Source organism: Oryx dammah, unplaced genomic scaffold (genome assembly GCF_014754425.2).
Source record: "Oryx dammah isolate SB20612 unplaced genomic scaffold, SCBI_Odam_1.1 HiC_scaffold_18, whole genome shotgun sequence".
In the NCBI taxonomy this organism is placed as follows: Eukaryota; Metazoa; Chordata; class Mammalia; order Artiodactyla; family Bovidae; genus Oryx; species Oryx dammah.
The window spans coordinates 84,525,581-84,539,978 of NW_024070202.1; positions in this window are offsets into that span (position 1 = coordinate 84,525,581).

Genomic DNA, 14,398 nt, shown 5'->3' on the forward strand with positions numbered 1-14,398 from the left:
AAAGATTTGGTCATAACTGAGCACATCAGCACAGCATGCTGGTCATAGCTTTTCTTCCAAAGCACAAGCATCTTTTATTTTGATTATTGCAGTCAGCATCTGTAGTGATTTTGGAACCCAAGAAAATAATGTCTATCACTGTTTCCAATGTTTCCCCATCTATTTGCCATGAAATGATGGGACTGGATGCCATGATCTTCATTTTTTGAATATTAAGTTTTAAACCAGCTTTTTCACTCTCCTATTTCACCTTCATCAGGAGGTTCTTTAGTTCCTCTTCACTTTCTTCCATAAGGGTGGTGTTATCTGCATATCTGAGATTATTGATATTTCTCCCAGCAATCTTGATATCCAGCTTGTGCTTCACCCAACCTGGCCTTTCACATGATGTATTCTGATTATAAGCTAAATAAGCAGGATGACAATATACAGCCTTGATGTACTCTTTTCCCAGTTTGGAACCAATCTGTTGTTCCATGTCTGGTTCCACCTCCTGTACAATGTTACAAACCTCCATCCATATTTCTTCAGGCACTCTATCAGATCTGATCCCTTGAATTTATTTGTCACTTCCACTGTATAGTCATAAGGTTTGATGTAGGTCATATCTGAATTGCCTAGTGGTTTTCCCTACTTTCTTCAATTTAAGTCTGAATGTTGCAATGAAGAGCTCATGATCTAAGCCATAGTAGGTTCCAGGTCTTGTTTTTGCTGATTGTTTAGAGGTTCTCCATTTTGGGCTGCAAAGAACATAATCAATCTGATTTCAGAGTTGTCTCTTATGTTGTTGGAAAAGGGTGTTTGCTGTGACCAGTATGTTCTCTTGGCAAAACTTTGTTAGCCTTTGCCTTGCTTTATTTTGTACTCCAAGACCAAACTTGCCTGTTACTCCAGGTATCTCTTGACTTCCTACTTTTGCATTCCAGTCCCCCCTGATGAAAAGAACATCTTTTGTTGGTATTCTAGAAGGTCTTATAGTTCTTCATAGAACTGCTCATCTCCAGCCTCTTCTGCATTAGTGATTGGGGCATAGACTTGTATTACTGTGATACAGAATGATTTGCCTTGGAAACACACCAAGATTACTCTGTCATTTTTGAGATTTCACTCAAGTATTGCATTTTGTACTCTTGTTGCTTTGTATAGAATTTTATATAAATAGAATAATTCACTACGTATTCCTTCGATATGTCTTCTTTTCCTTGATCAAAGGCAAACAATTTTGTCCAACCTCTCTCTTCTCTAGTATATTGCAGCAGACCAAGTGATTACCTGGCACAAAAGCTAAAACTTCAATAAACATTTGAATGAAGAATTATGTGACTCATGACCAGTTCTGTGCTGAGACTAAATGAGACCTTGGCCTCAGCAACCTGGGACACTGGGAAGACACAGCCTAGTAAATGCTCTCAACAAATGAAAGGATATCTGATTTTGTTTTTCTGTAGTTAGTGATAATATAGTTTCCTTTAGATCTAACATACTATTATTCTAAGTCTATTATGTGGAAAATATGATTGGTTATTTTGCCACCAGAACAATAAAATTCCTCAAAAAGTTTTTAACATTTAGGATATCTGTTTGTTTTAAATATCCATGAAATACCCTCATACTGACAAGAAGATGGAGATTTTCAGTTTTTCTTTCTTCCTTAAATAGAAACACCCATATGAACATCCATACAGATAATGTTCTGTTCTTTTTAAGTTCAAGAAAAGACAGTAAAGACCTTTTATAATTCCCTAAGAAACAGCATGTTGTTTTTAAACTACACATATGTTCCCTTTGCCACAATGTCATCTTTCATGATTTACAATTCTCTTCTCATTAGTTAAAATTCAAATTCATTTTTTTCTTTGGGAATGTTATTCTGACAGTCAAGCAGAATTTATTTCTTTCTCCATTGCACTGATTTATACATGCCGATATTATTGCATTTAGATACTGGGATTAGTTGTTGATATGTTTGTCTCCCCTATGACAATTCAGGTTTTTTTAATTGGAGAACTTTCTTACTCATATTTACATCTTCAGCACCTATCGTTGCCTGGCATATATTAGACTTTCAAAACTAGTCAGAAGAGGTGGATGCTTTTTCTTAATTTATTTTTAAATTTTATTTTAATTGGAGGACAATTGCTTTGCAATGTTGTGCTTGTTTCTGCTGTACAGCAATGCACATTATTTATAAGTATACATGGACCCCCCCTCCCTCTTGAGACTTCTTCCCACCTCCCCCTGATCCCAGCCTCTAGGTCATCACAGAGCACAGAGCTGAGTTCCATGTTCTATACAGCTGCTTCCTCGCTAGCTATCTGTTTTGCAAATGGTAGTGAATATATGTCAGTGCTACTCTCTCAATTCATCCCACCCTCTCCTTCCCCCGCCGTGTCCACAAATCTGTTCTCTATGTCTGTGTCTCTATTCCTTTCCTGCAAATAGGTTCATCAGTACCATTTTTCTAGATCCCATGAATATGCATTAATATATGATATTTCTTTTTCTCTTTCTGACTTACTTCACTCTATGTAACAGGATCTAGGTTTATCCCCTTCACTTCAACTGACTCAATCTTGATCAACTAGTTAGACTCTTTCTATGGTATATATAAAGGAGTCCAGGATGGTTTTCTTTTAGATGTTTTGCAGTTCTGAACCACAGTCTGTAAATTTCAAGTATGTTCTGCCTAGCCCTAAGTAACGTCACAGAATGATTATCATTCAACCTCACACATGCATATATCTAATTATTATTGAAACATTGGGGACAAACCCTCCCTTTGTAATCCCTGGCTAGTTACCAAGACATCTCCCACTTCCAGACTGCCTGGTGCCTCTGGAGCCATATGATCTTTATATGCTTAGGACTTACTGTTTTTCAGCAAGGTGAGAAACCATGAAATCAAATTCATCTGAGCACTTGCTTCTTCTCTGTATGACTCTTAGAAGCAACGTGAAGACTCTAAGGGCTTTCTGAATCATACTCTCACGACTAAAGAACTTAAGAGGAAACCATGCTCATCTTGGTAATACTGCCTAATAAAATATTTACTGCTCTCCATGTGGAGTATCACAGTTTGAAAAATGCATTTATCTATTTATTTAATATTGGCACAACAGTATATTAGATAAACCATTTACTTATGCAATAAAAATTCCATTTATGTAAGGAAGGTAGCAAATTATTTCCTATAAGTGTGCTAAGTATTATGACAGAGAACTAGAGCTGTCTGTGGGGCATAATCAGTCCAATTAGATGAGAGAGATAATGAGGAATAGTTTGGAAGTGGCAATGTGTATTTTGAGATATCAAGAATGCACAGAAAATGGGTTAATGTTGATTGTATTGTCACACATACAAAGATAAAATTTTAAGAAAAAGAAGCAAGTAAAGTCGTTATAACTGGAACACAATTCTACACTATTAAAAAATTGAGAACAGAGGAGAGAGAGGTAATAGGGGCTAGATGTGAAGGTTTAAAACAGCCTAGCAGCAATGGGAAGACAGCAAAGAGGCATCTTAAGATGACTTAATGTTTGCCCTTTAGATATACAACTCCATATGCAGGGACCACTTCAGTTCAGTTCAGTTCAGTTCAGTTCAGTCGCTCAGTCTTGTCTGACTCTTTGCAACCCCAAGAATTGCAGCACGCCAGGCCTCCCTGTCCATCACCAACACCCGGAGTTCACTCAGACTCAAGTCCATCGAGTCAGTGATGCCATCCAGCCATCTCATCCTCTGTCGTCCCCTTCTCCTCCTGCCCCCAATCCCTCCCAGCAACAAAGTCTTTTCCAATGAGTCAGCTCTTCACATGAAGTGGCCAGAGTACTGGCATTTCAGCTTCAGCATCATTCCTTCCAAAGAAATCCCAGGGCTGATCTCCTTCAGAATGGACTGGTTGGATCTCCTTGCAGTCCAAGGGACCACTTAATAATCTCTTAATTATAAAATTATCAATGATGCTTACTAGAGTAGGGATTGTAGAAAGTATAGAGTGTTGAAAACAAAAAATACAATTAGGAAATAGGATCAGTAGTATCTGATTATTGATTGACTATGAAGATAAGGGAGAATGAGAATAAGTGGGAGAGTAAGTGATGGTGGCCTGGACTCTAGCACAGGCTTTCAGGACTTTCATTGAGAAGTCATGCTGGAGAAGCAAGTTGATAAGCTGTTTTGAATGTAATTGATATGATAAATTCAAGAAGAGATGTCTAATGGCAGTCAGATATATGAGAGTCATATCTAAGTTGGTAGAAATAAATTTAAAAGTGATCAGACATAGATAATAAATGAAGACAGTAAGTGAAGTGACTGAGAGAGTGAGAGTGAGAATACTCAAAGACACAAAATAGCACCCTAAGGAACACTAATATCTATTGTATATGCCAAGAACATGAAGCATCTAAGTTTCTTGCAGAATTAAAAGCCAGTTAAAAATAAAGTAAACCCAGTGAGTATAATAGTTTGAGAGACAGGAGAAGGCAGTGCTTTCAGAACGTGGAAGTCAAAAGCATAGAGTTAAGCTGTCCTGTAATCACATAATATCAAAACAGTTACACATACCTTTCAAGAAAATAAACCTTTCAAGTATTGACCTAAGATACTTTTATTTTCTCTGTATTTTCAAAACTATCCTCAAGACAAGTCTGGGAAATGAAATCATTCTTACATACACATATTCTTTAATCAAGAAGACAGTCTAGGTTGGAAACAAGTGAAAAAGCAAAAGCACAAAATAATTTTTGAACTTCCCCACAAATGTTTAACTCAAGAAAAAAAGTAAGCTGATTTCTGATATTTTGTAGCACATTGAGGGAAAGCAGATTTATATTTATGTTCTCTACACTTTTTATTGCCTCTACTGATTCTCTCTTTTTTTTTTTTCCTCTCTCTCTCTCCCATTTTTTGTCCTCTCTGTGAGCTGAAATTCAATTTAAATCAAGGTAAGGATGAATGAAGCATTGGACCCAGCGAGTGCACCACCAACATACACAGGGTTTTCAGTAAACAGTTTCTCACACTGCAGGAAGTGAAATATTAGTATTCATCTCACATAGGAAGTAAGCCGAAAAGGCACAGTTACACTTTTCTGTCTGCTTGTTTATTTGAAGCGTAAACTCACAAACTATAGTTTTAGAGAGGAATACAAAATGCACAGAACAGAAACTGAATTTTTTTTTTCTATTAAATGCAGGGTCTATTCACTAGGCATCTACCTAAAAGGTTTGACTTTGAGTTCAGAATGCCATACATTTTAATTGGTTGACTGATATTCATAAAAGGTGTTGGTGTTCTAAACAGATATTATATGGAGGGAGAGGGATGGGAAGAGAGAGTGTGTCTGACTCTTTGTTCATACATCTTGTCCTTTGTATAAAAACAAGCTAAATATAGCATTAGCCTGAGTTCTGAGCTCTGAAAGACTTCAGCTGAAATAAAATAAGAAAGCAAATTTCATAGAAAAAAATTTTGACTGTGTTCTGCAACCTCAAATATTTTCAACCCAATCCTCCTATAATTGTCTGGGGGGAAATGATATAATCCAATTATTATGAGCCTACCAATTTATGGAGATAACAGATACAAATGAAGAAAAAGCAAATTTAAAACTCAGCTCCCTCTATTTAAGTCAACTGATACTAGAAAAATAAAATGGTGTTTCTGTTTCCTTTACTCATCAAAAAAATAAAAAAAATAAACTTTGAATATAACCATTTAAATGTGCTTACTGCCTTTTTAAAGAGAATTTTAAATAATATTTTTAAAGACAAATATTTCATGAATAAAAAGAATACTTTCTGAAAGTGCTTAGTTTGAAATATAGTAAATTTAAACAAATGCTTAAACAGATCATGTCTCTGACTATTGAAACTGAGCAACTTATTTCAAATGAAACTGTATACAAGTAAGTAAAAATATTCACTGATTTTGAATTGTATACATGACATTGTACCAAGTGGTAGGGAGATTAGGTAAACAAAGAACTTTCGCCCTCAAAAAATTTCTCTTCTAATAGAGGAGAGGAATTTTAAAACATAGCTAACAGGGAAAAGAGCAGGCAATGAAATAGGTACCATATAAGTGCTGAACTGATAAACACTGAGGAATCTATTGTTCAAGATAGACTCTTATTGTTGGTGTTACTTATTTGTATGGTCTGAGATGTTAGTCACTCAATTGTATCTGACTCTTTGCAACCCCTTCAACTGGGGCTCGCCAGACTCCTCTGTCCATGGAATTCTCCAGGCAAGAGTACTGAACTGGGCTGCCATTTACTTCTCCAGGGAATCTTCCCAACCCAGGGATCAAACCCAGGTCTCCTGAATTGCAAGCAGACTCTGAGCCACCAGAGAAGCTCTTGTATGGTATCTGAAAGGACTCATAAAGTTCCTTTGCATATTTCCAATTTAAGAACCCAAAACAAAAGGATATAAAATGTTGTGTTATTTCTGATAATGCCGACATTAGAAAATTTAATGTAAATCCAAATGAGACTGGTAACCCTCCACCCTTAAATCTCATCAAGATTCTAAGAATATCTCACCTGAGGGATGGTTTGGATCTCCAAAGTAAGCACTCTTACCTGGATCATTGTCTCATGCCAGGTCTAGATGAAGGAAGGAAGGAATGACAGACCATTGCTTTTCATTATTATACCCAACTGGGAAATGTCCTCCACCAATAAGGTGAATCATTTTATCTTCAATAAATGCATAAGAAGGACAGTACAAGGTGTCAAGAGAATTCATGTAAAAATTCCTCCACAAAAAAAAAAATCAAGAGATGCTAAGCTAAGCCCTGAATATCTCCCAGGTGTTTGATCTCTTAAACATTGAAATTTAGCCTTTAAGCCTATGTTCTTCCTTCATGTAACTACTCACATAAAACCAGCCAGTATTCCTTTATGGAAGCTCCATGGATTATTTGTAGTCAAAATTAATTTCACTTCCTGAAAGATGACAATCTAAATTATATCAAATAATATATGTTGTCTTCATCAGAGATTGCACAATGAAAATAAATAAAAATTTATCTACTTAACAAAGGTTTTACGCAGATACTTGAAATCTGAATATAAATTCTACCCCATTGTGATATACCCAGGAAAATAAAAAATATGTTTAAAATTACTAAGAAACTGAAGTGAAGAATTCTTAATTGAAGTCCAGAAATTCTCCATGAGTTAACATATGGAGAAAAATTGAATATACCATGTTTTTTTACAATGTGTACCTTCTTTTCAATATGTACTCAAGTTGTTTATTATTTGTGTATAACAGCACCAACAAAAAAACAAACAGTGCTTCCAGAGACAGCCTACTTACAAATGGAAGACAAGATAATAAATGTCTAGTACTTCTTACTGAGGGTTAACTCTTTCCTTTCTTAAAAGTGAACCATCTAAGCAGAGCAATGCCCATGGTGAGGACATCTCCTCTTGAACTCCTTTTGGAGTTTCCTAATCATTGGGGCTTCCCTGGTGACTCAGAGGGTAAAAAAGTTTCCTGCAATGCAGGAAACCCAGGTTTGTTTCCTGGGTTGGGAAGATGCCCTAGAGAAGGAAATGGCAAACCATTCCAGTATTTTTGCTTGGAAAATTTCATGAATAGAGGAGCCTGCTGAGCGACAGTCCAACGGGCTGCAAAGAGTCGGAAATGACTGAGTCACTAACATTTTCACTTTCGCTTTTAATCACAGTTGCAGTGAAGAATCAGTAATAGTCTCCAAATGGAATTTTCACCACCCTAGGTCAGTCTGTGACAAGTATGGCCATCACTCTTTGTTAGGTCACAGCACTGTTGATATTCCAGCCTATACTTAGAGGATAAATGTTATGAATAGAATTGTGTCCCCCTGTAATTCATATGTTTAAGCACTAACACTCAGTGTGACTGTGCTTCAGTTCAGATCAGTCCCTCAGTCATGTCCAACTCTGCGACCTCATGGAGTGCAGCATGCCAGGCCTCCCTGTCCATCACAATTTCTGGAGCTTTCTCAAACTCATGTCCTTTGAATCGGTGATGCCATTTAACCATCTCATCCTCTGTCGTCCCCTTCCCCTCCCACTTTCAATCTTTCCCAGCATCAGGGTCTTTTCCGATGAATCAGATATTCACATCAGGTGGCCAAAGTATTGAAATTTCAGCTTCAACATCAGTGCTTCCAATGAATATTCAGGACTGATTTTCTTTAGGATTGACTGGTTTGATCTCCTTGCCATCATCCAAGGGACTCTCAAAAGTCTTCTTCAACACCACAGTTCAAAAGCATCAGTTCTTCAGTGCTCAGCTTTCTTTATGGCCCAACTCTTACAGCCATACATGACTACTGGAAAAACCATAGCTTTGACTAGATGTACCTTTGTTGACAAAGTAGTATCTCTGCTTTTGAATATGCTGTTAAGTTTGGCCATAGCTTTTCTTCAAACAAGTAAGTGTCTTTTAATTTCATGGGTGCAGTCACCATCTGCAATGATTTTGGAACACCAAAAAATAAAGGGTTCTTGAGGGGTGAGGGTTTTAAAGAGGTAATTAAGTCTATATGAGGTCTCCTAAATGTGGAGCCCTAACCCAATATAACTTGTCATAACCTTATGACAAGAGAGACAGACACCAAAGAGGTATGCAGAGAGGTCCTGCAAGAACATGGTGAGAAGGTGGCCATCTGTAGGACAATGACAGAGGCCTCAGGAGAAGCCAAATCTGTCAGCACCTTCATCTTTGAATTCCAATTTCCATACTGTGAGAAAATAAACTTCTGTTTTTTAAGCCTTCCAATCTATATTTTGTTATGATAACACTAGCAAATTAATACAATAAATATTTGGCTGTTCTTGGAAAATCATTATGTTGCATGAAATATCAGAATCAGTAAACTCTTTTAGACACTAGATATGTGAAGGTCAAGTTTTCAAGAGTCTAGATCAAATTCAAAGTTTTGTGATTTTTTTATTATTAATCTTTAATTGATAAAAATTGTGAAATGCACAGACCTAAATTATTTTGATTTATAATTGTTGCAAATATGTACAACATGTAACCAGTACTCTTATCATGCTATAGAATATTTTCATGAATAGAGACATTTCTTTCTTGCTCCTTGAAATCATTTTCTGCATATTGTAGACAACCACCATACTGATATTTTTTAATAACCAAAGATTAATTTTTTTATTCTTTCTTTCCCATTTATTTTAAAATTTTTGTATTAGAATATAGTTAATTTATAATATTGTGTTAGTTTCAGCTGTATAGCAACATAATTTAGTTATACATGTACATATGTCTATTCTTTTACAGATTCTTTCCCCATATGGATTATTACAAAGTGCTAAATAGAGTTCCCTGTGCTGTATAAAAGGTCCTTGTTGATTATTTATTTTATAGATAATCGTGTGTATATGTTAATCCCAATCTCCTAATTTACCCTCCTTTCACCTTTCCCTTTTGGTAACCATAAGTTTGGTTTCTAAATCTATGAGTGTGTTTCTGTTTTGTAAATAAGTTCATTTGTATCATTTTTTAACATTCCACATACAGGTGATATCTTATTTGTCTTTACCTGTCTGAGTTACTTCACTTAGTATGATAATCACTAAGTCCATGTTGTTGAAAATGGCATGACTTTATTCTTTCTATGGCTACTATTCCAATGTATATATGTATGTACTTCAATGTATATATTTATGTGTACCACATCTTTTTTATCCATTCATCAGTCGATGGACATTTAGGTTGCTTCCATGTCTTGGCTATTGTAAATAGTGCTGCTATGACCATTGGGGTGCATGAGTATTTTTGAATTATACACTATACACTAATTATAGTTTTCTCCAATTATATGCCAAGAGTTGAATTGCTGGATCATATGGTAGCTCTGTTTCTAGTTTCTTAAGGAACCTCCATGCCATTTTCCATAATGACTGTAATAATTTACATTCCCACCAAAAGTGTAAGAGGGTTTCCCTTTTCTCTATACCCTCTCTAGCATTTATTTTCTGTAGGCCTTTTGATGATGGCTATTCTGATTAGTGTGAAGTGATACCTCATTGTAATTTTGATCTGCATTATTTTGGGGGGCTCCAAAATCACTGTAGATGGTGATTGCAGCCATGAAATTAAAAGACGCTTACTCCTTGGAAGGAAAGTTATGACCAACCTAGATAGCATATTCAAAAGCAGAGACATTACTTTGCCAACAAAGGTCCGTCTAATCAAGGCTATGGTTTTTCCAGTAGTCATGTATGGATGTGACAGTTGGACTGTGAAGAAAGCTGAGCGCCAAAGAATTGATGCTTTTGAACTGTGGTTTTGGAAAAGATTCTTGAGAGTCCCTTGGACTGCAAGGACATCCAACCAGTCCATTCTGAAAAAGATCAGCCCTGGGATTTCTTTGGAAGGAATGATGCGAAAGCTGAAACTCCAGTAGTTTGGCCACCTCATGCGAAGAGTTGAGTCATTGGAAAAGACTGATGCTGGGAGGGATTGGGGCAGGAGGAAAAGGGGATAACAGAGGATGAAATGGCTGGATGGTATCACTGACTCAATGGACATGAGTTTGAGTGAAGTCCAGGAGTTGGTGATGGACAGGGAGGCCCAGCGTGCTGCAGTTCATGGTGTTGCAAAGAGTTGGACACGACTGAGCTACTGAACTGAACTGAACTGAATGATTAGTGATGCTGAGCATCAGTTCATGGACTTTTTGGAGATCTGTATGTCTTCTTTGGAGAAATGTGTATTCAGATCTTCTGCTCATTTTTTGATTGAAGTGGTTGTTTTTCTTATATTGAGCTGCATGAGCAATTTACATATTTTTGAGATTAACCCCTTTTTGGTTGCATAATTTGCAAATATTTTGCCCCATTCCATGGGCTGTCTTTTCACTTTGTTTATGGTTTCCTTTGTTGTGCAAAAATTTTAAGTTGAATTAGATCCCATTTGTCTTTTTTGTTCTTATGTTTATCACACTAGGAGGCGGATCCAAAAAGATATTGCAATTTATATCAATGAGTGTTCTATATTTTCCTCTAAGAGTTTATAGTATCCAGTGTTACATTTAAATCTTTAATTCATTTTCAGTTTATTTTTGTATACAGTGTTAGAGAATATTCTAATTTCATTATTTTACATGTAGCTGTCCAGTTTTCCCAACACTACTTATTCTTGCCTCCTTTGTCATAGATTAATTTATCATAGGTGTGTGAGTTTATTTCTGGACTTTCTATCTTGTCCCACTGATCTATAAGTCTGTCTTTGTGCTGGCATCATACTGTCTTGATGACTGTACAATAGTTTGATAACTGTAGCTTTAAATTAATTGTATAAAGTCAAGCAGTCTGATTCCTCCAGCTCCATTTTTCTTTCTCAAGATTGCTTTGGTTATTCAGAGCGTTTTGTGTTTTCATACAAATTTTGATATTTTTGGTTCTAGATCTTCAAAAAGTGTCATTGGTAATTTGATAGGGATCTGTAGATTACCTTGGGTAGTATAGTCCTTTTGACAATATTGATTCTTACAATCCAAAAACATGGTATATTTTTCTGTTTATGTTGTCCTCAATTTCTTTCATCTGTGTCTTATAGTTTTCAGAATATTTTGCACAACAAATGAAAACCTCCTTAAGTAGGTTTATTCCTGTATAGTTCATTCTTTTTCATGTGTTGGTAAATGGGCTTGTTTCCTTAATTTCTTTTTCTGATAGTTCATTGCTAATTTTGCCTCTTCTTAAAGCTCATGTGAATTAAACCATATAGGAGTGTAGTTATATGAAATTTTTTGCTAAACATTGTATTTCATGATTCATTCAAGTTGTGTAACAATAGTTCATTTTTCATCATTGCAGAGTAATATTCCAAAAAATGAGTATACCAAAATGTTTATCTTTTTTCTCGGGGTGTACTTTAGCGCTGTTCCCAGGTTTCTTGAAATAAATTCACTTGATCATTATTTTCTTCTTTATTTGTTACTGTGATAATTTTTAACGGAGTGCTGTATTCACATTCAAGTGATATTGTTTTGTAGTATATTTTTTCTTATAATGTCCTTTACTGGTTTTGATATTAGAATGTGCTGGCCTCACAAAAATTATTTCAAGTTGCTTTTTCCCATATATTTCTTGAAAATTACATGATTGTGTAAGATTTGTGTTTTTGCTTTTGGTTAAACTAATTGGCTCATTTTCTTATAGGAAGGTTAACTATGACAAAATTAATTTATAAACATATGTAAAAGTATTTAGATCTATTTCCTTTTGTGCCAATGTTTATGTTAATTTTTCAAATCATCTTGTAATTTGTTTTAAATTTCAAAAATATGGCGTTGTAGTATCATTGTGGGCTTCGCAGGTGGCATAGTAGTAAAGAATCACCCTATCAAAGCAGGAGATGCAAGAGACAAGGGTTCAATCTCTGGGTTGGGAAGATCCTCTGGAAAAGGAAATGGGAACCCATTCCATAGTCTTGCCTGGAAAATTCCATGGACAGAGGGCCTGGCAGGTTACAGTCTATGGAGTCTCAAAGAGTCAGACACAACTGAGCTACTGAGTGGGGCACACAGTATCACTGTGTCACATTGTTATCTTTCTATTATCTCTAATTTTCCTTCTTCCCTTCTTGGTTCTGATATTGTTTTTCTTTTTCAAAAACTGTCATCCTAAGGATTTACTTTACTAAATCTGTTAAAAGAGTAAATAAATGAAATCTAGGATTGTTTCTATTAAGTGATTGGATTTGAAAGCTGTGTGGGCTACTAAGTATATGGGATAATAGAGAAGAACTTGACATTTTCTTGATGAGCTGCTTTTCTCCTGAGGAAAAGAAAAATTGCAAATGCTGTGCAATCACTTGAGCCTATTAAAAAATGGAACTTCTTTCCATAATTGGCTTCTAGGTCCAAAAGTAACAGAAATTATGGCCACTTAGAAAATATTGCATTTTATAAGTACAATGTCATTATTGCTTTATATAATCTTGTTAAAAAGGAAAAGTAGAACAATACAAAATCTTCTTACTATAGTTCATTTAATTTGGCACAAGTTTGTTTGAAGAAGTAGGAAGAAAATGTCATAGCAAATGCTATTGATTTAGCTTCCTATCCACTTAATTTACCTTATTGAGGTGTAACTTAAATTATTTATAGACTATTTAAACATTAACAGGGATTTTCCATTTTTTCCCCTTTCTCCCAGAAAGAAAAGTAATGGTATTGGATGAAGATAACTGTCTAGTAATGAGTTCTCAGAGTGACAAACTAAATGCTGACTAAATGCCAGGTTAATATAAGCATCCAAAGATTTCATAGGTTATAAAAACAGCTGACTGTACATGTATAAATGAATAATTTTACTGTACTGGAGAAATTAACACTGTATACTACTGAGGAGCCTCGTGGGCTACAGTCCATAATCTTGCAAAGACCAGACAGGACTGAAACAATTGAACACACACACATGCACATGTACTTCAGTAAAATATATTTTAAAAGCTGCTTACTATAGCTTAGTGAATAAATTATCACATAACTGGGAATGCCATATTAATCTATTAAAATAAGACTGTCATTATTTTCAAACATATAAGCTTATTTTTTGAATTACTGGAATGATTATAAATCCTCGTTATTTGTATAGTCTCTTCTACAGGACACAAAGCTCTGGTCAGATGCATTATATTTTTTTTTCTTTTTTTCTATGATTTTCACTCTCAACGTTGGTTTTGAGTTTAGTTTTCACTTTTTTCTTTATTATCCTATTTTGAGAAGTCCTATATTTGCCTTAGTCCCTTCAGGGAATTTAACTGAAAGACAGTTTCTTAAAAATCAAGTAGGAGATGGTCCATAAATACCTAGGAAGACAGCCAATTTATAATCTACAATATATTGCTTGAATTGATTAAACCCACCCATTTCTACCCTGCTTCATATATGAGAACATCCCTGATTCTTATATGAGAACATAAACGGCTAAGGGTCTTTGTTTCCAATAGTAAACAATTACTTAGAAATAGATCAGACATAAAAGTGTAGTTTTGTTCTATTTATCATAAAACACAAATCTGAAATTCAGATATGGTGTAGCTCTTCAGTGAAAATGAGTCTACTGGCAACCTAGTACACTCATCAGGTATAGGATGTTCAAACTACTAATGTTAAATTCGAAGTGAGTTCCTGAGTGAATATGAAGGTAAAATAAAGAACCTAGTCAGAAAATGTCTTAGGTAAAAATAAATATCAACCCTAGGAAAGTCATATTCAAGAGATGTGGAAAGTAGGCAATTTGGTTCTGTTCCTCTGGCATTCTTCAGATATTCAAAAATATCTGCTGCCTTCAAACAGTTGAAAATCTTCACTGTACTGTCATAAGTTTGAAGAATTCCCCATTTTTATTTTTTGCTCTTCT